Source organism: Anser cygnoides, chromosome 1 (assembly GCF_040182565.1).
Source record: "Anser cygnoides isolate HZ-2024a breed goose chromosome 1, Taihu_goose_T2T_genome, whole genome shotgun sequence".
NCBI classification, from domain to species: domain Eukaryota; kingdom Metazoa; phylum Chordata; class Aves; order Anseriformes; family Anatidae; genus Anser; species Anser cygnoides.
The window spans coordinates 96,975,407-96,997,637 of record NC_089873.1 but is presented as its reverse complement, the minus strand read 5'-3'; the positions used below and the strand labels follow the sequence as shown (position 1 = coordinate 96,997,637).

Here is a 22,231-nt window from a genome sequence, read left to right as displayed (position 1 = left end):
CAGCACTGAAGCTTAATGGTGAGAGGTTCACTTCAGACAAGCAGAAAACCCAAGAGTTTTGACTCATGAGTGGGGAGAGCTTGCAGTGGTCTGGTAAATGAAGTTATTTCCCCAAACTCAGTGCTCTGTCCCAACTCTGCAAATATCTGAGCTTGTTCTAAAGCATCCCCTAAACCATCACAGTTTATTACCGAAAATTTTGAAGAAAACCATCACAACTTCTAACTTCCTTTATAGTCTTGAATTGTGAGCAATAGCATTCCAAAATCTGCTTCCTGAGCATTTCAGGCATCATTGTAGCAGTGGTGGATAGGGAGCTGTGGGTGGCACCAACAATAGACATCCCAATGCCCAGGACTGATTCTAAGTTGTACCAATTCCTTGTGCTCTAGCTTTGAGGTCAGGTTGCTTCTCCATCTGTGCTCCATCTGCTCAGCAGGAATGCTGATCTGATGTTCTGTACCTAATGCAATGTATCTACCTTACTATTAGATTTGAAAAAGACAAAATGCTCTGAGGAGATCCACAATGTATATGTATTTTTGAAGGCTTGGCTGGAAACATTTAAACTTCATGCTTCAATGGTCAACAGGGGAGTTGCAGCATGCGAGATTTCTCTAAACTCCCTTCAGAGCCCTTCTTTTCTGTATTGATCCAGTTTTGCTTTTCCAAAGGATTTCTGCTTCTCAGAAATATAAGCAGAAGATGTAAGAAAGCTCACTACAGGCACAGGCTTTATGCTAAGGCGCTCAGTATCTTGCTGAGCTATCGACTGTCTTAAGGCTAGTGGAATTTCAGTTTCTTTCCTTCTTTGAACTGTTGTAGGGATCCAGAACTTTTCCTTTTGATGATGATGTGTCTTCATTTAAAAACAACAGTTCATTTTACAGCTGAAGTTGTTCCCTGGTGGCAAGGGGAAACTGAGGCAGGAAATGACTAGATCATTCAAGGCAGTGAGTGTCAAAGCAGAGAATGAAATCCCACATTTAATGAAGCCTTCTTCAAATCAAAGGCAAAGCTGATTTTGAGGGGCCAGACTTACTGCAGATAATGCCGGGCTCCTCATCTGTTTTCTGTCCATTCAACTCTCCTCTGAGTACTAGTAGCTAAAGGACTAGAAAGATCGGTTTGGCTAAGTATCCAGAATGGTAGGAACTGCATTGAATGTTTTTATTTGCAAAACTGGACTAGAAGTTTTTTAAGAGCTGTGTTGTACAGAGTGTTTTTTTTTGACTCAGTGTCATAGGCCTAGCAAATTGCATTGTATTTCTAAACAATGTTTTTTTTTTCTTCCAAAAGTTCATTGTATGTATTTAATAACAAAGGGCTGACTAATTCCACCAATATTTTTAAAATTTGAAAAAGATTCAAGGTCCAAATATACAACAATTCTCAGAACAAAATGCCTGGTGCCTTTGTTGTTCATTCCCAAACTGGAACAGCTAAAGGATTAGTTACTCAGCAGCGTTCCGGGTAAAAGATCAGACTGGTTTGCATTTTTTTTTTTTTTTCTAATGCCGTTCACCCTTCCCTGTGGCAGAAAAGGACAGTTGTATTTATACTGACAAGAACTGTAAATCAGACTTGGAATATACATTGGCACTGGCTCTTAATTATTTCTGGGAGCTGGGATCAGGTATGCCTTACATTTATGTCCCAGCTCTAAAAGGCCGCAGAGTACTTTCCAAAAACTAAACAATGCACACGTCCATTTTTTTGTGGGTTTCAGCTATAGTACGTTGCAGCCCACTGCTCAAACATCTGTTAAAGGAATGGGCCAATTAAAAGAACACAGTGTTGCTGTAGTGTGGTGATGCATTTTAATAGTCTCCTACCGTATTTTTTCATGCTTTTTAAACTCTGTGGAAAACCAAGTTCTCCTTCAGCCGACTTTAGGAGCATTTGGATGAACTTATTTGTCCTGGGGTTCACTGTGGGTTCCCATGGAAAAATGGGGTTACAGCTTGGGTGTTCTTGTTTCTTAGCATTGTATTCTAAACTAGTCTTGCAAAACCTCAGTTTTCTGTAGGGTGCAAGGATGTGGGGGGTTTGGTGGGTTGTTGATGGCATGCTTAAAAGATCTTCTGTTTCCACTGTTGCTCATCAGTGAACTATCAGATTGTTAGTGCCAGATAGCCATGGCAGGAAAACTGCTCTTAGGTAGTTATTTGCCTTGGGGCTGGTAGAATTTCATGGTAATTTTGTGAAGCCTCACTAGCCCCTAGACCATGCTTCCTTCTCTACTTCCACTTAAAGAGGTGGCTGTAACTAAAGCGCTTGCACGTTTTATTGCAAACCATCATGTTTTCTCAAGCATTTACAGGTTTGAGCCACAGCTTTCCCATTTCTGGCAGCAAATACTGATTTGAGAATGGAAGAGAGATTGCTCCCTTGATCAAATTAAATTTTTTTCTTTGTACGGTGCTCCAGCTGGAAATTACTCCTTTTTCCCAGAACAACCATGCTCTTCTACCCAGAGAGATACTTCCATGCATGCATAAAAGGTGAACTGAAGCTAGGGGAGCTGTACTGTTGGTTTATTATTATTATTATTTTATTAAGCAAAAGTGTGGATTTCGTTCAGTTTTTTACTGGTGAGGATAATTTCTGAAGTTTAAAATCTAGAAGCTCGAAATACAGGTGACTCCACAAGATAAGGTGCGGAGCACCCACAGCTTTACTGAGAACTCTAGGACCTTCTAAGATCTGTCATCTAAGACCGTTATCTAAGACCTTTTGAACCAAAATCTGACTTCAGCTGCACAACATACAAGATTTATACAGTCGTAAATGTAAATGAAGGCACATTTTAGCCTCTTGTCTTGCTTATATTCTTATAGTTAGGTATATACTGCAGGTTAATTTACCATGGCATGTGTTTCCTGCTGTTGATAGTCACTGAGAAGGGGTTAATTTTGCATGGGCATTTTGTTTCATCACTGCTTTCCCTAGGCATTCTCAAAGCATTTTAAAAATTTGGCCAGGACCAGAGGCTGGACTCAGACACGCATGCTGTTGCTTTGTAGGCCTGGTGCAACTCCTCACTTTGGGGGTGATGGTGATGGTGATGTATCGCTTGGTAACTCCTAGATTAAAGCTATGGGGATAAAGTGATAGTTAAGCTCAGATCAGACCTTGCTCAGCCTGAATCAAAGGCTACTTAAAACTGGGGCCTTTCAGCAAACTGAATCCAAGCTTTGCTTTTGGGAAAATGAGGTGAAAAGCATCAAGACCGCTGCATGCGGCTGGCAGCACAAGGCAGTGACTCAGTGCCATTGTGGGGGACGGCACCTTGGGACCTGAAGCTTCAGATCCTCAAAGTCAGGAACCTTAATGTAAACAAGGAGTATAAAGAATAGCACTGCGTGTGCCTGTATAAATAGTCTACAAATCCGGTTATAATGAGACATTCCTGAAGTGATTTTTAAACTCTCTCATCCCAGACAGGCAAATTCCCTGTAGGTTATTCCCCTGGAGGTGGTGGGTAGAGCAGGAATCATCGACGGTGTGATTCGTAGGCCTCGTCGTTGTAGAAGAGTGACTGGAAGAAACATCTGCAGATGTCTGGGTTGTGCAGGAGTAACAGAGGGAATAGCTGAGGCCACTGAACATGGATAGTTTATTGTGGCCCTATTGTAACTTTTCTTATATCATGAGGGATTTTATATCTTCTGCTGACTGCATAGTCCTGGGACCTGCCTTCTGGCTGTGATTTATTTTTCTAGTTAAGTCATTGTTCATCATTATGAACCGAGATTATTTTTCTGCGTAAATTTGACAGAAAAGTATTCTTGAACTTACACACATTTTTAATTTTCAAAAAGCAACAGAACCCCCTTTGCCCTCCTATAATTACGATACTAAGTAATTATAACTCTTTACCCTTTGGTCTTCATGGCATTCTTGTCAGATTAGTACAGAGATAGGCTTGAATCAGAGCACTGCCTCTGAGCAACCCAACCAGCTATGTGCTCTGAAGGGCTGTTTAAATCTGGATCCAGACGCGATCTTGTCTGAACACCAGGAAGTTAACGCGGAAACATGCCAGGGAAGCAAGACCATACAGTCACCAGATGCAGAAGTAATTTTGTTGTTCCTGCTAAGGCTTAAATCCTAAAGGAACAAAGCTTGGTTGGGGAACCTGTTAAAAGGGAAAGAAAGAGGCCTGTTAGTTGACCTGGACAGATGTCAGGTGAAGGAACGCAAATGACTCGTAAGAAGACTTGGAAGATCATTCGGGTGACCTGAGCAGGCCTTCCTGGCCACCCAAAATTTGGCATGAAGAGAAGAACAGGTGCACCTGAGCACATCAGAGGATGTTGCACTTTGCCTGTGGTAGTAGAACTATCACTGCATGGGCTTGCAACATCTGGATGCTTTTCAGAAGGGAAGAAGACACACAGTGCCTGAGAAGGACCTGGGAATCCTTGCCGGGACGGCAAAGGTTTGGCAGGCTGAGAACTCCCTTTCTGAGTGGCTTTTCAGTTGCAGCAAAGCTGTTTCAGTCATCATTTCTCTTACGCTTGAAATTTTCTTTATACTTAAAGTATAATGATAGCCTCTCAGCTAACGCAAAACCTAATATTTATTAGGTGGAAAGGAACAATCCAAAAGCTGGGTACATGTAAGAGCATTCAATTGTCTTTCAAAAATTTTCCCCTCATGGTACTTAACAACATTTTGCTCACCACTCAATGCATCTCTTTGTCCTAGTTTGCAGTGTATATTTTTCTACCAACCCCCAAAATCTCCCTAACCTTTTTTGCCTCTTGTTTGAGAGTCTTTGTGGATATATTTGTATCTCTCTTCTCACTCACCCCCTCTTTTCATTTCCCTTTGCTATCCACATGTAAGTTTGTCATTTTTTCTATGGGTAAGGAAACCCAGTTGTGTTTGTCTCAGATTTTGAGGTCTGCTGAAAGGGGGTGAGGGTAAAAACTAAATTAGAGTGAGTCATCTTTCTTGGCTTCTTGAAAGTTGGAATCATCTTCAAGGGGAGTCTTAATTTGGGGGCAGTTGCACAGATGAATCCCAAACCTTTGTGAGTCCTTCCCTTTCCTCCTCCTCTCTTCTCATGTAGTCCTAACAGATTTGGCAATTTCAGTTAAGCACGTCTGTGCAGTTTTTTTAAATCCATTACATAAGTTTGTTAGTTTAAGACTCTCTTTTTCAACATATGAGCCTAAAAAGGCTTTGATTTAAAAATGGAACTTGGCAGGGAATTTGTTCATATGGTAAGATATTTTTTTTTTAGTTTAGTTTCGTTTATAATATGTTTTAATCATTTTTGGTGTTTTCAAAACAAATGGTGAAATATGTTTTTTTCCTTCTATTTTTGGCTACCCTCCTCAGAAAGGCCTTACTTCTCTCTTGTGTGTTTAATTTGGTGTTTTAAGAAGCCTTTTTAGATAGAGGGGCCTTATGCTGCAAAATTTAGACTTAAACATCCCTATGAAGTGGGAAAATTCAGAGATAGATTCTGCTGTCCAGGTCTTTGCATCTCAGGGCTTTTCTCCGATAACAAGCAGAAGGGTCACTAATTGGGCTCAGAGTATGTGCAAATATAGAAAGTCAATGGAATACAAGGAGAAAGGGGGGAAGGAAGGGGAGACAACACTGTTTCTATTTTCACAATCAGTGCATCCCAGTTATCTGAGCAATTATTATTTTAAGGACATTTGTTCACACTCTGAGATGCAGCTAAGCAGATTGCCACCAAACAAAACTATTTCTTCTACTCCCTAAGCAGAGGGACTCTGCATTCCCTGATTGACCCTAATTCCCCTGGATTTTCTTACAAAGGTTTTCCTCCACGTTCTTTTTAGCACATGGAATAACTCTTAGAAGAGATTGTTGCCCTTTAGCAGGTGGTTCAAACCATGCTTGTTTAACACCTGTTAAAATCTGTGCAGTGGAATTGGGTCCTAATTTCTCAAGGGTTCTCTTCGAATGCCCAGGTCCCAACTTTGTGGGAAGTGGGCAAGCAGAATATGAGTTGAAACCTCCATGCCTGAGGCAGCTGTCTTCTGGCTGGAACCTCAGCCTAAATGCTTTTAAAAGAAATGCAAGGCTGATCACTTGGCCTGCCAGTTGCACCCAGCTGTGCAGGAGACCCCAGCATGCATTTATACCCAGCCTAGCTGAAACAAAATGCATTTCATTTCCATAAAGGACAGCAGAAGCAGTGAACATTGTGAACCTGAAGAGCAGCTCCTTTTTGAAAAGGGGCAAGCCCTGAGGAAAAAAAAAATCTCCTCTAGTTGTCTGTTCTGGGAAGCTCAATTGCCATGACTGACTTAATTCAGGGTGAGAAAGAGGTACAATCTGGTGAGAAAGAGGTACAATCTGCATGACTAAAGCAAAGGAAGAGATGTCCACCAGAAGAAGGCATGGTAGAGGGGAAAAAAGTTGAAATAGCACTTCAACCCTGACATATGAGGTAGAGGGAAAAATCTTTTAGGCTCCGAGATGGGCTTTAGAAGATTAGCCAGAAACAAACACACACACAAATAAGAAAGCAGAAGGCGTGGGTGGTTATGGGGATTAGTACTGACATATGGAGCCTATCAGCTTGAAGTTACACGTTTATATCTGACCTAGGTCACTCATGCCCCAAAGTCATTACTGTCAAACAGCTGTTGGGTGGCCTCTGTGAAATGACTTAGGGGTCTGAGCCTAGTTTCTGGTGGCAGGTGTCCACATTACGCAAAATCCATCTGTATTAATTGGCCCCCTATATCTGGGAATCTCGGCAGAAAGACCAAGTACTAACTGTTCACCACACAGACTGAGCTATAATATTTTATCTTGAATGGCTCTTCAAGGAAGGGGTTGAAGAACTTTGGCAGAAGTACCATAGGAGAACACAGCACAGTTCCTTGCCTGCCTGTTCCATGGGTAAACTCAGGCCATCAGTTTTCAGATCTCGTGGACCAGCAGATTTCACTAGTACTGCATTCACTCTTGAAGTATGCAGAAAGAAAGTATTTCATTACTGACAGCTCGTGCGATGTTGAATATACATCCATTTGGTTTCTACTTTCGGATCATAATAATATAAACAGGAAAACTACATTTTGAATTCATTAAGTTCTTCCTCCGCTGTTTATAAAAGATAAAAACTTCTCTCTCTTTTTTTTTTTTTTAAGGATTGATTGGTGTCATGTACGTATTCGTTCACTTCTGTTTATGCAAGATAATAAGAGTATTAACATGGAGGTGGAATAATGGTGTTTATAATTCCATCACCACTGTTTATATAAGATAAAAACAGTGTGTGTTTTTTTTTTAAAAAAAAAAAGGAAAATAGTGAGAGAACATTTGCTGTTATGTACATATATTTTTTTTCTACTTCTGTTTGTAAAGAGTGTGAAAGGAAAAAAAAAGTGTAACAAGTTGAAGAGGAGTTGGTTTTGTTCATAATATTTCTGGGATGTTTACCTAAGATAAATTAATTTAGAATTGATGTAATGAGTAGCTGGGCAGAAGAGAATTGGGGTGAAAGAGGGACTAGTGGGGTTGTGCCGGATACTTTTAGTACCTTGTAATCCTTTGCTTTATTAAGAAACATGAAATAGGTGTACTGAACCTTTCTAGTGGGAATACGATGCCACCTGCGAGGCAGGGGACACATGGCAATGTCATGCCAGTTAATACAGTGGGCGCTGCAAGAGGGGTTGGAGGCGCTCTCAGGGAAGAGGATTCTGAGAACAGAGAGGATGCTACAATAGTCTGAAAAGATCTCATGAACGTTAAACCCCTTGGTATCACCATCCATGGACTTAGCCTAATAATTTTGTGCCTGTATGACTCTGTTTTGTTCTGCAGCTTTGAAGTCTAATCCTAATTCCTTAAGGAGAAAGGCTTGTAAAATGCCTGCATTTTACAGAGGCAGAGAATGCTACCTTTGATGCAAGGTTTTGTTGTCAGCCCTGCATCATCTTTAGGAGTCGCCCCTGCTCATAGCCTCGACATGGCTGTATTGACAGAGGAGGGAGGCTGGCAGATGTGAATATTTCCTTGAGATGAACACGGATGTACAGTTTCTCAGTGTCAAGCAGAAAGGCCATTTATACCTAATAAAAGAACAAGTGTGTGGACATTAACGCATACACACACCAAAAGTCCATGAGTATTCGCTTACTTTTACAAATGAGTTTGCTCCAGCTGCAGTCACACCCTTCATGTGTTTGCTTTGTGCAAACATTTGAGCAGGCAGGCTTTACTCTAGCAAAGGCAAAAGGCCCACTTTAAAATCACATGCTCGTATTCTCTTAGATAGTGAACTATCAGCTCGTGGATGTATTTACCCTCTAAGTGATGAGCGCTGTGAGATGTGGCTTTGCACACGTTTGTCACCTCCGTTGTGCAGTCAAAGGAAGCAGCCCAGAAGCTGCCCTGACCTTCTGCAAATGGCAATGGACATACATATGCGACTAGCTTAAATAGAAAATGTGAGAGAAAGTTGAACTGCGTCCCTAACCAGGAAGCTACAGAATGTCAGTAAATCTAGGAGTATCGCATCAAAAATGCTTTCTCTCTTCCAAAAGAAGTCACTCACTTTTATAATTCCATAGAGACATTTCTTTCCCCTCTCATCTTGAATGAATCCAAATCCCAATGATGTCTTCATCTCTTCTTCCCAATTCTTATTTCAGCTCAATAAATTGTCTCTACAAAGCAAGTCATTTAAGCACATGCATAAGTCCATTTCTACTAACTAAAACCTGAAATAAAGGTTAAATTTTAATTACATGCTTGAGTCCCATTGCATTCACACGTTTGAAGTTAAGCACAGGCTTGAGTACATGGTTTCAGGGCTCAAGGGTTTAACATTAATCCAGTCAGGAAGCAAAAACAATGCTGTTCACCTATTGTGTGACGTGGTTGATTGCATTGCTTGATCCCACCTCTGCACCCCTGTTCCAAATGTCAAGTACTTGAAGCAGGCTGCAGGCGCTTCGTGAACAGTATTGCCCAAGTTAGATGAAAAAAACAGGCTGCGTTGAAAAAAAAATATGTATGCAGTCTGCTGGTGGACATTCCAAAAGCAAAGAAGGACATGAATAAGCCAAGTAAATGATTCCCTGAAAATGTTTCTGTACTTATTACCAACCTCTACTTCCTTGAGTGCTGATGTGGAGATGGAGGCAAGGAACAGGGATAGATGGATCAGCTAGCTATGGAGGAAGCTTAAAGGAGCTGCAATCAGAAACTTTTGGTTTTTTGATGAATATAAATTGTCACGGGTACAAAATGTCATTTTCTGAAGTGAAGGCCACTGCATTGCTATCTCCGAGCATTCCAACGTACGATAATATGCATCTTAATTATGGCATTTCAGCACAAAAGCCACAGAAATTTTACTTTTCAGAGTTGTATAATCAAGTTGCTCCACCTTGCTATTAGGCATGAATGGCAGTCAGTGCTCCAGGGAAGCCTGAAATTGAAAGAACAGCAGGTGGGGAGCAGTGGGTCAGGATGGGTATGCATTTAGGAGAGCTGTGTGGGGAGTCCAGAACTAGAATAGTGGGAAGTGCTGTAAATTGGATTGAACACATCGCTAGTGGACAGGGTGAAAGATTATACAGCATTTGTCTGTGTGACCGTAATGAGCTTCTTTCCCATAAAAGATTTGGGGAGAAAGTACTCTGTATGAATAGGGTCCCTTTAAGGAGCACTTTTAAAAGAGCTCATTTTCGATTCCAATCATGTATATGCCTCAGCAAGACTGTAGCCAGATGCTTGTAGATCTGAAGAAAACAGCCCAACCCTTTTCTTATCATCTACCGGAGATGACAGACTTTAAAAACTCAATGGCACTTTCGATGACTTCTAACAAGAACTGGGACTTGCCTGGCTCCATTTGTCTGGTCAAGGCTGTATTCCTGTGATTTATCCCATGGAGGTTTTCAGCAGAACCTTACACTTAGTGTCTAAATTAATGATATTCCTTCCTTTTTGCCATGACAAAAACCACTCTGCACTATATACGTTATGCTAAAGTTTTTTGTCATGGACATATTCTGTAAAAGCTTTTTCAGCTTCATCATTTTGACAAGCTGATTCCATTAAATCCTTCACAGTGATCGCTTTCGTACGGTGCGGGTGGAAGTGGTTGTTTGCTTGCATGAGTTTCCCTTCTTCGAGGCTAGAAAACGGTGATCATCTGCAAGGTTACATGGTATGTCTTATCTGTGTCCGTTCCCCAGGAAAACATATTTTGAGGAAGCACAAGCATTTTCTATATAGCTATCGTAGCAAATAGCATCTGTTTATTAGACTAGTACATAACTTTTCCTGGAGGGTCTTTCAGGATATTGACACGAGCTTAGCTCATAGAGCACTCAGGTTGGTTTGTTAATATCTGTGTGTATTAAAAAGTTCTGGCTAGAGAAGACATTTCTCTCCACAGCATTTTTCACTGTTTCACCTGCACTGACAAGGAAACTGTTGAGTGTTTTGACAAAGGAAAACTCCTAGTTGTTCTCAAATACGTGGTTAACTCAAAATCCTCCAGTGAAATTTCACCAGGGTATAACGATACCTTTGTCAGGTACCTTGTTCTATCTCTGAGGTACCAAATGAGTCTGGGCAAACACTGTTGACCCTGCCCCTGCCGTGCTGGTAAGTGCTAGATGCTGGTGGAAAAAGCTACAACCGGTAAACAATAGAGTTGATAAGAAAAGAAAAGGATTCTTAATTTTCAAATGCATCCCCTCACAATATACCATCTGAGGAACTGAGTTATTATAATCTCAGTTTTGCGGCATGAGAATACTAAGGTTTTATGACTAAGTTGACCAAGGAGTCTGAGGGGAACCAGATCCCACAAAACCTGCCCTCATCTTCAAGCCGTGTTTTTTATCTGCCATTGCTACAAACTAGCACACGGTAGTGTAGAACTACCTCTGCTTCGTTCTTCATGAAGCCGGTAGGAGTTTTCATGCTGACCTCAGTGATGGGCATGACCACTGATCTTTTTGGGATAACTGTCAGAGCAGAATAGCATTGCATACACCCTGCTTTTGCATGAAAAGAAATCTCAGTATGCTACCAAGGGTACAGAAGCATCTCAGATTCCTTAATGTATTTATCTTTGTCACAAACCAAAAGCAAATTTTAAAGCTTTTTTTTTTTTTCTCCCACCTGCTAATAACTTCACCATCCTTCCTTTTCCAGAGTGTTTCCACAGATACTCATATTTCTCAGGCTGACAGCTTTCTGATCCCCAAGACTGAATAGCTGGTTATCTCGGCTTCCCATCTTATGTAGAGTTTATCTCCCTCATTTAAAATAGCAAAAGCACAGTCTGCATGCACAGACCATTATTCTGGTTGGGTTGTTAAAGTTACTGCAATGCTGACTTTATTTTCTGTAACAGTTCTGAACAAAATGTTTCCTTTGAAAGGTCTCAGACCTCTATCCTCCCAACTCCTAATCAGAGTAATAACCAACCTCAAGGAGTCATTAGTGAAGACTCAAACAATATCCTGTAACAAGTCAGCTATGAAGAAATTGGCATAGTTTATCTCTTTGATTCATGTTCTTATGAAAATAATGGGTTGCAAAATAAAGCTGGCATTGCTCTTGTGCTATACAGTATCCCTTGGATCTGATTCTTTCCTCCCCCACCCACTTGTCTCCCAAACTAACACTGAATATAACTTTGCACTTGCTTTACAAGATAGAGTCCATCTATAGAAGTGACATGTTCTTATACTATAATGTCAGTTTATTGTGCTGGTTCTTAAACTGACTCACCTGTGAACTTCCTTTTGATTGCTGTAACTTGTTGCATTTTCAGATGATCTGGGAAAATGGTATAATGATTATATTCAAACCCAACCCATAAAGAAAGGTTTACTTTTCTGAAGCAAATGGATGCAACGAACTATGTAAACTGGGTTTGGATGAGTTCTTGGAATCGTTTGCTTTTGGTTTTGTCTTTGTGAAATGGACACTTACGCTTTGTAGGAAAGCTGATAAATAATGTAAACTATGGCTCGCCACTAAGAGACTTTGTGAAATCTCTGTCTGCTGTTCGGCTTGGCTTCAGCAATCAAAGGGATCAGCTTTTCTTCATTGAAAGCAGTATGCAGATGGCTTTTCAGGTTTCCTAAAGGATTTTTGTTCTCACTTCATGTCGCTAAAGCTCTAAACTGGGCATCAAAAGATGTGAGATCATTTCTCAGTTTTGCTTTACAGAATAGAAAAGAGTAGTTCAGTTGGAAGGGACCTAGCAGGATCACCTAGTCCAACTGCCTGATCACTTCAGGACTAACCAACAGTTAAAGCATGTTATTGAGGGCATCATCCAAATGTCTCTTGAACTCTAAAAGGCATGGGGCATCAACCACCTCACTAGGAAGCCTGTTCCAGTGTTTGACCACCCTTACAGTAAATAAATTTTTCCTAATGTCTAGTCTGAACATCCCCTGGTGCAGCTTTGTGCTGTTCCTATGCTTCTTATCATTTAGCATTGATCGACTTCAAGATCAGTTTAGCTTTCTATCCTTTCATTTGTTCATTCCATAAAATGGGAATAAGGATGACTTTTTCTGTAAAGCAAAAGGTAACATTCAGCTCATTGGCAGATTTTTTTATAAATACAACTCTGGTGACTATGCATATTGAAATCCAGAGCTCCAAGGCACGTTAGTTCCCCTCTGAATGAATTTTACGACTTGGATTATCAATATTGATTTGGAGAAACCTGGAAAATTTGGAAAACCCCCGAAGTAATTCAAATATTCTTGAAGCCCTTCCCACCGTTCATTTATAAATATTATTTCCACTTGTTGACTGAATGAAATTGCCGGGCTGAGATACCTCAAAATGTTTTGGTGTTTCAAGAAAGGAAAAGTTTCAGGACTGGAATGGTGTCGCTTCAGACAATGAGACCTATTAGAAAAGCTGCTAAGGACTTACAGTGTGGTTACTTTTATATTATGTCTGACTGGGACATATACCTTTTCATTTCAATTACATTATGCAATAAATTTATTCAGCCAAATATCTGGTGTTGTCCTCTATCCTCTATCTGTCTGTCCTCTAAATTATCAAATGATCACTCTGGTTAAGACTGAAGATGTGGTGTGAAATGACTATCTAAGCTACCTGGCTGTTGCACCACTTTAAGCCCTCCTTCTGCAAGGATGATGATGATGATGATGATGATGATGATAATAATAATAATAATAATAATGTATAATAATTATTATAAGGAATGAAAGAGAGAGGTGGTTTAGATAAATTTGCAGTAACGCTTAAATTTAGGGACAGGATCCTATAAAAAGGCATCAGCTTCAATGTTAAGAGGGATCAGATTCAGTGATAAGAGACTGCATTCTTGCCTCTTCAGGCACCCATCCCCATCTAAAAAAGCAATGAAAAATCTAGTTCCCCTGAAACTGAATTTTCAGGGCACGTGTCACAAAACTAACTGCATGCTATAGAGTACACTGTTCTCATGCCGAATATAAAATGAAGAGTATTGTTCCCAGAAGCTGTTTTAGTGGATCTTTATACAGTAGTTTTGATTTACTTTAATAGGCATAGAGTGAAAAGAAGCAGGTGAAAAATAAATTCCAAAGTATTGATTATGGCCTTTTAGGAAAAAAACAAAAAAAACTTGGTCCTCCTTCTGGAAAACTCAGAAAGGGCACGTATTTAACCTGTTTTTATAGATGCCGAGGGCTTACTACTGCACACACCGGTGCAGCTGCATAACCCTGGTGACTTCAGTGGGCCTGTAGGGCTTTAAAGGAAAATGAAATACCTTCTGTAATACTTTTTGTCTAGTTCCAAGCACTGAATCCTGTCACAAGAACACAGTGTATGTTTGAGGTTGTACAAATTGTAAAGAAGAGAGCACAAACCATTTGATACCTTTCAAGGCTTTGCTCCTCCTGGTATCTGTCAGGTTAGCATTTTCCTATAGGTCTTCATATATTCACGTCATGATTTCTCTTCTGGGTAGGCCGTTAGGAAAACATCCTGACATTTTCTTTAAATGGTTGTGATTATGGATTTGACGTTGTTACACTTTTCCATAATGATCTTGCTGCCACTTGGTTCCTGATGTAACAGACACCCTCATATTCAAGTCCTAAAACACTATACAGAGCACACAGCTCTCTCCGAAGAGAGCAAGGTGGATTTTTCAAGTCCAGCGTAACCCCAGCCTGGGGCTTCTGAGAGCTCTGCACTGCCCTCCAGTCCCCTTGCAGCTTCCCTCAGCCGGGCTTCACAGTGCCCACCCTGTTATCTGAGCCTCGTGGTGCTCGCAAACTCAGTGCCCTTTAGTTCTGATCTGCAGTGCCTTCAGGGAAAAATGATATATCGGAGTACTTATGTCCCAAATTGAATGTTAGTCAGTTGTTAAAATGAAAGAAATATTATGGAGAGTCAGCATGTCTCACTTTGGAAATAAATTACGTAAAGTACACTGGAGTGTCATGGCTCTTGGGACCACGCATGATCCAAAGATACCATTTAGAGGAGTGATCACAACATTGCTAGATTTATCAGATCATCCTAGAGGAACATCAATACCCAGAAAGAAAATAATAATTAGCAACAGAAAGCTCCCAACCAATAACTTAAACTCATTTTCCAGGGTCACTTCCTCATATCAGTAACCTATTTATATGTATCACTAGAGTTTAGAGCAATTATCTCATTATTAATAGGAGACAACAAGCCAAACTTCACTAATTGCTTTTATTAATACAGATGCATTTGGTTCCTAGTACCATACTTTTTCAGCTTAACATTTCAGTCACTCAAGTGTAGTCTGCTTAAGTAGTTTGGTGTTATTTGACTGTACTTTCTTATACCGTGTAGTCCAACTTTTTGGGCACTGCTGAATTCAGGACAGGTACTTAAGAAAGGGTGAAGGGAATGTGGACTGTGCATTGGAGCTGCAAACCTCCAAGCAGGGAAGCAGAAGATATGCTACAGCACGGCACCCCTGGGCACTCAGAAATAGGCAGTGTGGGTTATTCTGGTGGTGGCCACTCATTCCCAGGTAATCTGTTTCCATTCCCGGGTATTGTTTCCCAGATTTAGTCCCCAGGCACGTGAGAAGCACGGCACCTGCTTGCCTGTGCCCGTCTCTGGGGCAGTGGTGCACAGCAGTGTCCTGGCACAAGACGGGTGGTGGTGGGCAGCTTCCTTCTCCTGGTGGGCTGTGCTGTGAGGTACCTGCCAACCCAACATCCTGGTTTCCCTTATTTTTACAAATTCCTCAAAGATACAGTCAGTAGTCAGAGTTACTGAAAATTAATCATGATAACGTTTCATACCATCTTTAGGTCAGGATGCATGCTCAAAATGCTACATTTAAATTTTAAAACAAGTATATATTTAACTCTTTTTTGGGGGGGAAAGTGGGTTTTTGCTCGTTTTGCTCTCACCCTGAACCTCTTACAGCAGCTGCTGTTGAAGCTGTAACGTGATGTTGCTTCCGAGAGTTCTCCTGCTCTTCTTTGAAAGATGTTTTCCTCAGAGGTGCTTTATATAGAGACCTTTCTTGACTGAAGTTCTTCTTGGGGAGCTGGAGACCTCTGATGGATGTTAATTAGAGTTCAGTCTGCAAATGTAAGAGAGTCCTTTTCTTATTTCATCTACCTCATTGTTTTCACTGAGAACAGCTGGTAGGACTTATTTTGGGCTGAGTTAGCAACAGAATGAGACAGCTCTTTGACTTGGTGTCTTTTTGAATTAGCTTAGAAACATAAAAGTCCAAACTTTGGATTAATTTCTTTTGTCTTATCAAAATATAATATTATCCAGTCTTCCTGGCAAGCAGTGTGTGTTGAAACATCTATTCCTTCAAGACTTTTCTTTTGTATTGCCTAGTTAAGGGTCCGTGAATTTTCTGGTTTATAAAAGCATTTGTGTGTGCGTGCATGCATAGCACATATTTAAAGTATCCTTTGCCCATTGCATATTTCTTAATTTGAAAAAGACAAGGCTAACCTTTTAGCTATTTTTAATTGAAAAACAAACTCACTACTCTCCTTTTATTACACTTTCTGGTCCAGATTTAACAACTATTTTAAGTAGTTACTTACATACCAATTAAAGAAAACGTAAGATATAGCTATTCATAAACCCATTACAATATGTGATAAGGTAAACAGCAAGGCTTTCTGTCTTCTAGTTCAAGGGAGGAATAAAAAGTCAGTTAACCCTTTCTGTTATCTTTTGTGGACTGTAGCTTCTAAACAAACAATCTAAACAATCTTTGGAAAATGAGTAGTGGGCATATCCTCATTAATTATGATTCAAAATTGTTCTCAGGTCAGTGTTACATTCTCTACAGAACCACTAGTTGGTTATTTGCTTCGTTAACAGGAGTGTTCACACATATAGTAAAGAGTACATTCAATTTTTCTAAATGATTCATAACCAAAGTGCGTGTGAAAGTACATCGCAGTGCAACATACCTTAATTCTAACGTGTACAAATAATCCTGGTAATTTTTTAAAAATAATTCTATTTTGATTCTCCAGTATAGAAGGCTAAGACTTGATACATAACCGTATAACTGTCCCTCAAGCCTACTTTGCAGTATCCTCTTCCATCTGTGCCTTCTCCCTCACTGGAGTAAGCTGTCACTTGTAAAACCATCTCTTCAGCTCATCACTTTCATAGCACTAACTCAACAGAGTGATGCTTATTTCCCTTCTTATTAGATGAAGCAACCAGTCCTTCTCTTAATATACGTATGAATGAATGAATTCACAACTACAAGGGCTGCACTGTGGCATTGTCCCTCTTCTCATAGGCACACAGAAGTAAAATGCAGAGGAAAATGGGAATTGGCCTATATAATCCTTTGAGAAAACTGTTGATTTCAAAGGGAGCAGGACTGGGCTTCTAAGGATGTCAGGAAGTGCTACTGCCTGGTTGGCCTTTTGGTTTGTTCTGTGCTTTAACACATTGTTTAAGTAGGTGTCATTATCAGTCCCCAAGCAGATACCATTGTGCCGTGAAGCTTATTAATATAGATGGCAATGGAATTCTAGATATATCAGTTGTTAAAAGAGGTGGTCACCTCAAGTAGCATGACCACAGAGGAAGAAAGAGAGAGAGAGAAAGAAAGATAGGAAGAAAGAAGGAACGAATGAAGGAATGAAGGAAAGAATGAAGGAAGGAAAGAACGAAGGAAGGAAAAGGAGATCTTTTAAGATCATTTTCATCTATATGTTACTTTGCTTGATGTAGTTCCCTGCCTCACATGTGACATCTGTGGCTAAGATGTTCTCATACATTTGGTATCACAGAATCATCGAACATTTTGGGTTGGAAGGGACCTCAAAACTCATCCAGTTCCAATCCCCCTGCCAGGGGCAGGGACACCTCCCACCAGACCAGGTTGCCCAAAGCCTCATCCAGCCTCGCCATGAACACCTCCAGGGATGGGGCATCCACAGCTTTTCTGGGTAACCTGTGCCAGTGCCTCACCACCCTCATAGGAAAGAATTTCTTCCTAATGTCTAACCTAAATCTGCCGTCTTTTGGTTTAAAGCCATTACCCTTTGTCCTATCCCTACACTCCCTGATCAAGAGTCCATCCCCAGCATTCCTGTAAGCCCCCTCTAGGTGCTGGAAGGCCACTGTCTCTGCAGAGCCTCCTCTTTTCCGGACTGAACATCCCCAACTCCCTCAGCCTGTCTTCATAGGAGAGGTGCTCCAGCCCTCTGATCATCTTTGTGGCTCTCTTCTGGACCTGCTCTAGCAAGTTCATGTATTTCTTATGCTGGGAGCCCCAGAGCTGGATGCTAACATTTAACTGCCTTCCTTTGCATTTTTGCAATTAACTCCTAATACTAAAGCAGTTTCCATTTCAGGATTCCTCAGAAAGATGATTGAAAGGCAGTTTAATTGCACAGCTTTGCCAAGAAACTTGTTAGGTGATTGTTAGCTGTAGTAAGAGTTAATGCAAAGGTAATAGGAGATATCACAGGGACTAAGATCTTGCTGGCCATTAGCAGAGGTGATTTCAAAAAGCAAATGATAATTAGTATAGGTTTCACTGAACTAAGTTTCCATCTGCTGCTAGTCGCTGGATCTTGAGCTGCTCTCCTTTGCTCTCCTATTAAAGATTTGCATGTATTTTCCTGGATTCTCGATGAAAAGAACACTTAGGGGGAAAGGGTATAAATCAACAAATAACAATGTAACCTGGAGAAATATAAATCTATGTAGATTAATCCACGTTTCCTAAATTGCATACTGGATTGTAATTCAATCAAAGGGTTGGGGTCTTGTGACGTTTATGAACATTTATGGATAGTACGAGCGCTCAGATTAAATGTCAAACCTGGTATTCAGTTTAGAATCACGTATTATTGTTGTTCATTAATATATAAAAACAACAATTATATCCACTAAAATCCTCAATTTAATTTTGCTGTAATCTGTCTCTGCTATGTCAGAGACATGTCTCTGCTATGTCAGTGTAGCCTCTCTGCCCCCTCAGATCATTTACAGAGCTCTGCCGAATTTCATCTGAAACAGCCTCCTGTTTCACCATTTTTTCCCATCATGGCAGTGGCTCAGTTTGGCCTCCTTTGAACTGAGGGATTCTCTAGTAAATTATTGTCTTCATCTTCTGCTGGGATTAAATTCTAGTTTATATACAGAGCAGGTGTAGTGCATCCAGAAGAAGGGGTATGGCAATACTCTACGTCTCAGATTCAGTACACTGAGTAGGTGTCATATAAATCTGTGCCGTTTGCTGGTTCCGTGTTGGTAAAGGCTGAAAACGTTTTGAGGGAAGAGCAGTCAGGTTGGGATTATCTGAATCTGTCGCCACTCTTCCCTGTTTAAGGTAGTTCATAACCTGCCTCCTTTTTGCCAGCAAAGGGGTTGAACGAATATCATTTCTCATCTCGGTAGTGCAATACATCTGAAAGAGCCTAAATCACTTTGCACAAATGAAGCAAAATCTCTGTCCTGATTTACTACTAAGAAGAAGGCACTGAAAGCAGGTTAACTCAAGCCACTTAGTGAAAAATTGCTAGAAGCAACAAAATGCCAATTGTAAAAATGACTTTGGCACCTCAAATGTTAATTTCGTTGAAAGTAAGTGCTACTTAAGCTAACAAAGGTAAAACATTCTGAAGTCCCCAGGTGGTTTACAGCCAGAATTTTGCTAACTTCCAATAGACTTTGATGTGAATGCCTAAGTCACCTTTGAAAATTGTATTTAGACTCATAAATCTATTACCTGCATACATAAACTAGCTCAGATGACTGGATTTCACTATCTTAACTCCCGAAAGTAGAAATCCTTGAACATTTAGAAGACTAATTCTCATTAAAATTATGGGGAGATAGATTCCTAAATATCCTTAACGTTTAGGGCTTACTCATCTCTTAGTCTTTGTGATTTAAATGGCATGTATTCACATGGCAAAGAAAGAGAAAGTGGGCAGAATCTGGCCACAATGAAACAAGGGCAGATTTAAGATTAGCCCCTGGCTATCCTGTCCAATGGCCAAAACGGCTTCCAAGTAATAATGATTAATTAACACTGGGAATTGAATATGAAAAAGATCAGTGGATTCCTTTTCTCCGCCCCACCAAATAGAGCAATACTGGGTGGGAAAAAATGGCATAAGTAGAGACAGGTAATTATTCCGCTTATAACTTGGAGGACTGAGAAAAATGGTCAGCTTTCTTAGACTTCATTTTTTATCTATCATGTAATAGTATATCTTGAAGAAATCTACTGTGTTAATATAATGTAATTAGGTTACGTCCATCTCTAGTGACAAACAGTGCCATATGATGAAAAGTTCTGCTCATGGCTCCAACCAAGTCTGCAAGACTGCACAAGGCTGTGAGAACAGAACTTGGCCCACTTCTTTCCAGCATACGTGTGCTGCAGTTATCTAACCTGGAATGAATCATAGTTTCCTCAGACACATCTTGTTTTTCAAATACTTACATGGAAAGTTTTTATGTATTTTCTTTTGAACAAAACTTGTAATCAAGTGTCCAGACCAGTTGCGATCATTTAAAAAATTATGGTCTTTCAGTTCTGACGATTTGCCAGCTTCTAGTTTGCAGCTTCTAGTATATTCTGCCTGTCTAGAATTACCCTACAGTTTTAATTAGGTATGACAGTCTTGTTCATTCCTTACAACAAATTCTATGGTAATGCTGGTGTAAGTCATTACTCAGCACCTCCAGAGTCTCAGGTCATAATTTGTAGAATTCTTTGGCATCCGTGTCATCAAAGTTGCTTGACGCTTTCCCTTAAGAGAACTTGTTTTATATTGCTTATAACACAGCCAAACTCTAACCACTAGGCTAAAATTTTCCATTCTGTGTTTTTTTCCCATGCTGGATGCCTCCTACTTCTTTTTTTTTTCCTCTTGTCTTTTTTTTTTTTTTTTTGATTTAAGCTCTGGAGCTCCAAGACACATTCTTTGGCTCAGACCTTTTGTCTCAGGTTCTGTTATGGTGCAGCTCAGTGTCCCAGCTGCCCAAAACCCTGAAAAAGTACTTCCCAACTACCAGCCATTGCAGTCCTTTGCATATAGTCTATTCCAGATGTGTCTGTGAGCCTCATATTTACATCTTCAGGAGCCATCTAAAATGCAAATAAGGGATAAGTGCTTAGCAAAGGATGCTTTTTTCTACCTGAACTTCCCTGTTAAAGTTTATCAGTTACGGATTCTTGAAAATAGCATAAATAGTGACCTGTTCTCTACCAGCCTGATCTTGACCATCTCATATCATCTTGGGGCACTTCAGCTCTTCAGTCTGGGCATCCTGTCATCTGTCTCATACAAATCTTTTTCAAATGTGGGAGTAATCAGTTTCCTCTCTTCTTTAAAGAGAAATTTTGCAGCTAAATAGGGCCTCTCAGGGTAGTCTATCCAACAAATGCTATAAATATCTTCTTTGCTGACCTGCAGTTTTGATGATTCTCTCTGCTCTTTGCTGTATTTCTTTTACCTTCCTGGGTAGATGACCAAACGCTAGATAAGCATTTATGCTTTCTCTCATACTCTCATCTACCATGCCTAGAATTCCTACAAATAATAGCTATAACTCAACAAATTTTCTACCTGCCTTCCTTCTTTCTCTCCTGTGACAGCTCCTCATTTTCCTTCACTATCTCAACTTAGGTTCGTACTTCTGTGAATATTTTTAATTGCTTTGAGTAATGAGCTAATCTCTCCCCGTACCTGGACAGGAAACAGTAGATGAGAGCCATGGCTTGAATTAAGTACTAGAGAGCACCGTATGGATCCTGGGGCTGTTATGCATCGTGCTCCTGGTCCCCAGACCAGCAGTCTTTCGGAGAACACTGTCTGGTCTGACTGCCTGAATTTATTTCTGCTTGGTGAAGGGAAGGCAGGACAGGACTGATTTGTAGCATAAAACACTTTGGGGGCATCTGCCTTTGTTTTCTTTGTCAAATAGGCGTGTATCTTCTTGTTACAATTCAAAGCTTTGATTCATTTTGTCCATTGCTTCATCCTATGTTAATATGTTTTGCACAATGTGTTGGCAGTGTAGCTTAGTATTCCTTAGTAGACTTAGGAAAGCAGACCTTTAGTCTACCAAAAGTTTGTAATCTTTTAGCCTTTCCGCTTTGATACATCCGTTTGTTGTGTTGGTTTTTTCTGAGGGGTCTCTGGGTAACAAATCTGTCAAGTCCAAAAGATACTGTGTTGACAGAAGGAACTAAGACAACACAATTTTTCTGTGCAGCTATCAGCTGTAATGTAAGCATCCTCAGCCCTAATAATATGCCTAACCCCTCTTCTGTGAAGGTCAGGATCAAGAAGGCGAGTTCTGTTTTAGAGGCCTATATCATCTGGCATGGCTGCTAAGAAGGATGCCATTCAAATCTGGCAGTGTTTTCATGATAAGAGCATTTGTCCATAGGAACCACAAGCCTATTTCATGGAGACTGTTGAACAGCCACCAGAGGATATTTAGTCTCTGCTGGCTTGGAATTATCACAGGATTGAAAAGCTCCTCAGCCATTAACAGTTTTCTCAGCTATATAGTTTTGGGGTCAGGTAATTTCAAAACTTCCAAAATGTATACATTTTGTGAATTTTAAACGCTTTTTTTTCTGTCCTGTGGCAACTGCTACCATCTGTGAGTCTCCTCGATCCCTTCTTTATCTTGGTATCATTTAGAGTGTTTATTATAGCTTAATTTAATAATTTCTTCTTTTTTTCTCCCTTTT

At 40.3% G+C, this 22,231-nt stretch overlaps 1 protein-coding gene across 45 annotated transcripts in view; it reads left to right on the top strand.

The window, feature by feature from the left end:
* The window catches only part of ZBTB20 (zinc finger and BTB domain containing 20), a 480,501-nt gene that overhangs the window by 317,757 nt on the left and 140,513 nt on the right, over nt 1-22,231 (top strand). For 3 of the 45 annotated variants that reach the window (XR_010834157.1, XR_010834158.1, XR_010834156.1), the window contains one exon: nt 1-22,231. This exon is cut by the window's left edge and continues 21,210 nt beyond it. The exons of the other annotated variants lie outside the window; for them this stretch is intronic. The gene's annotated coding sequence lies outside the window, so the exon portion shown is untranslated. 45 annotated transcript variants of the gene reach the window in all.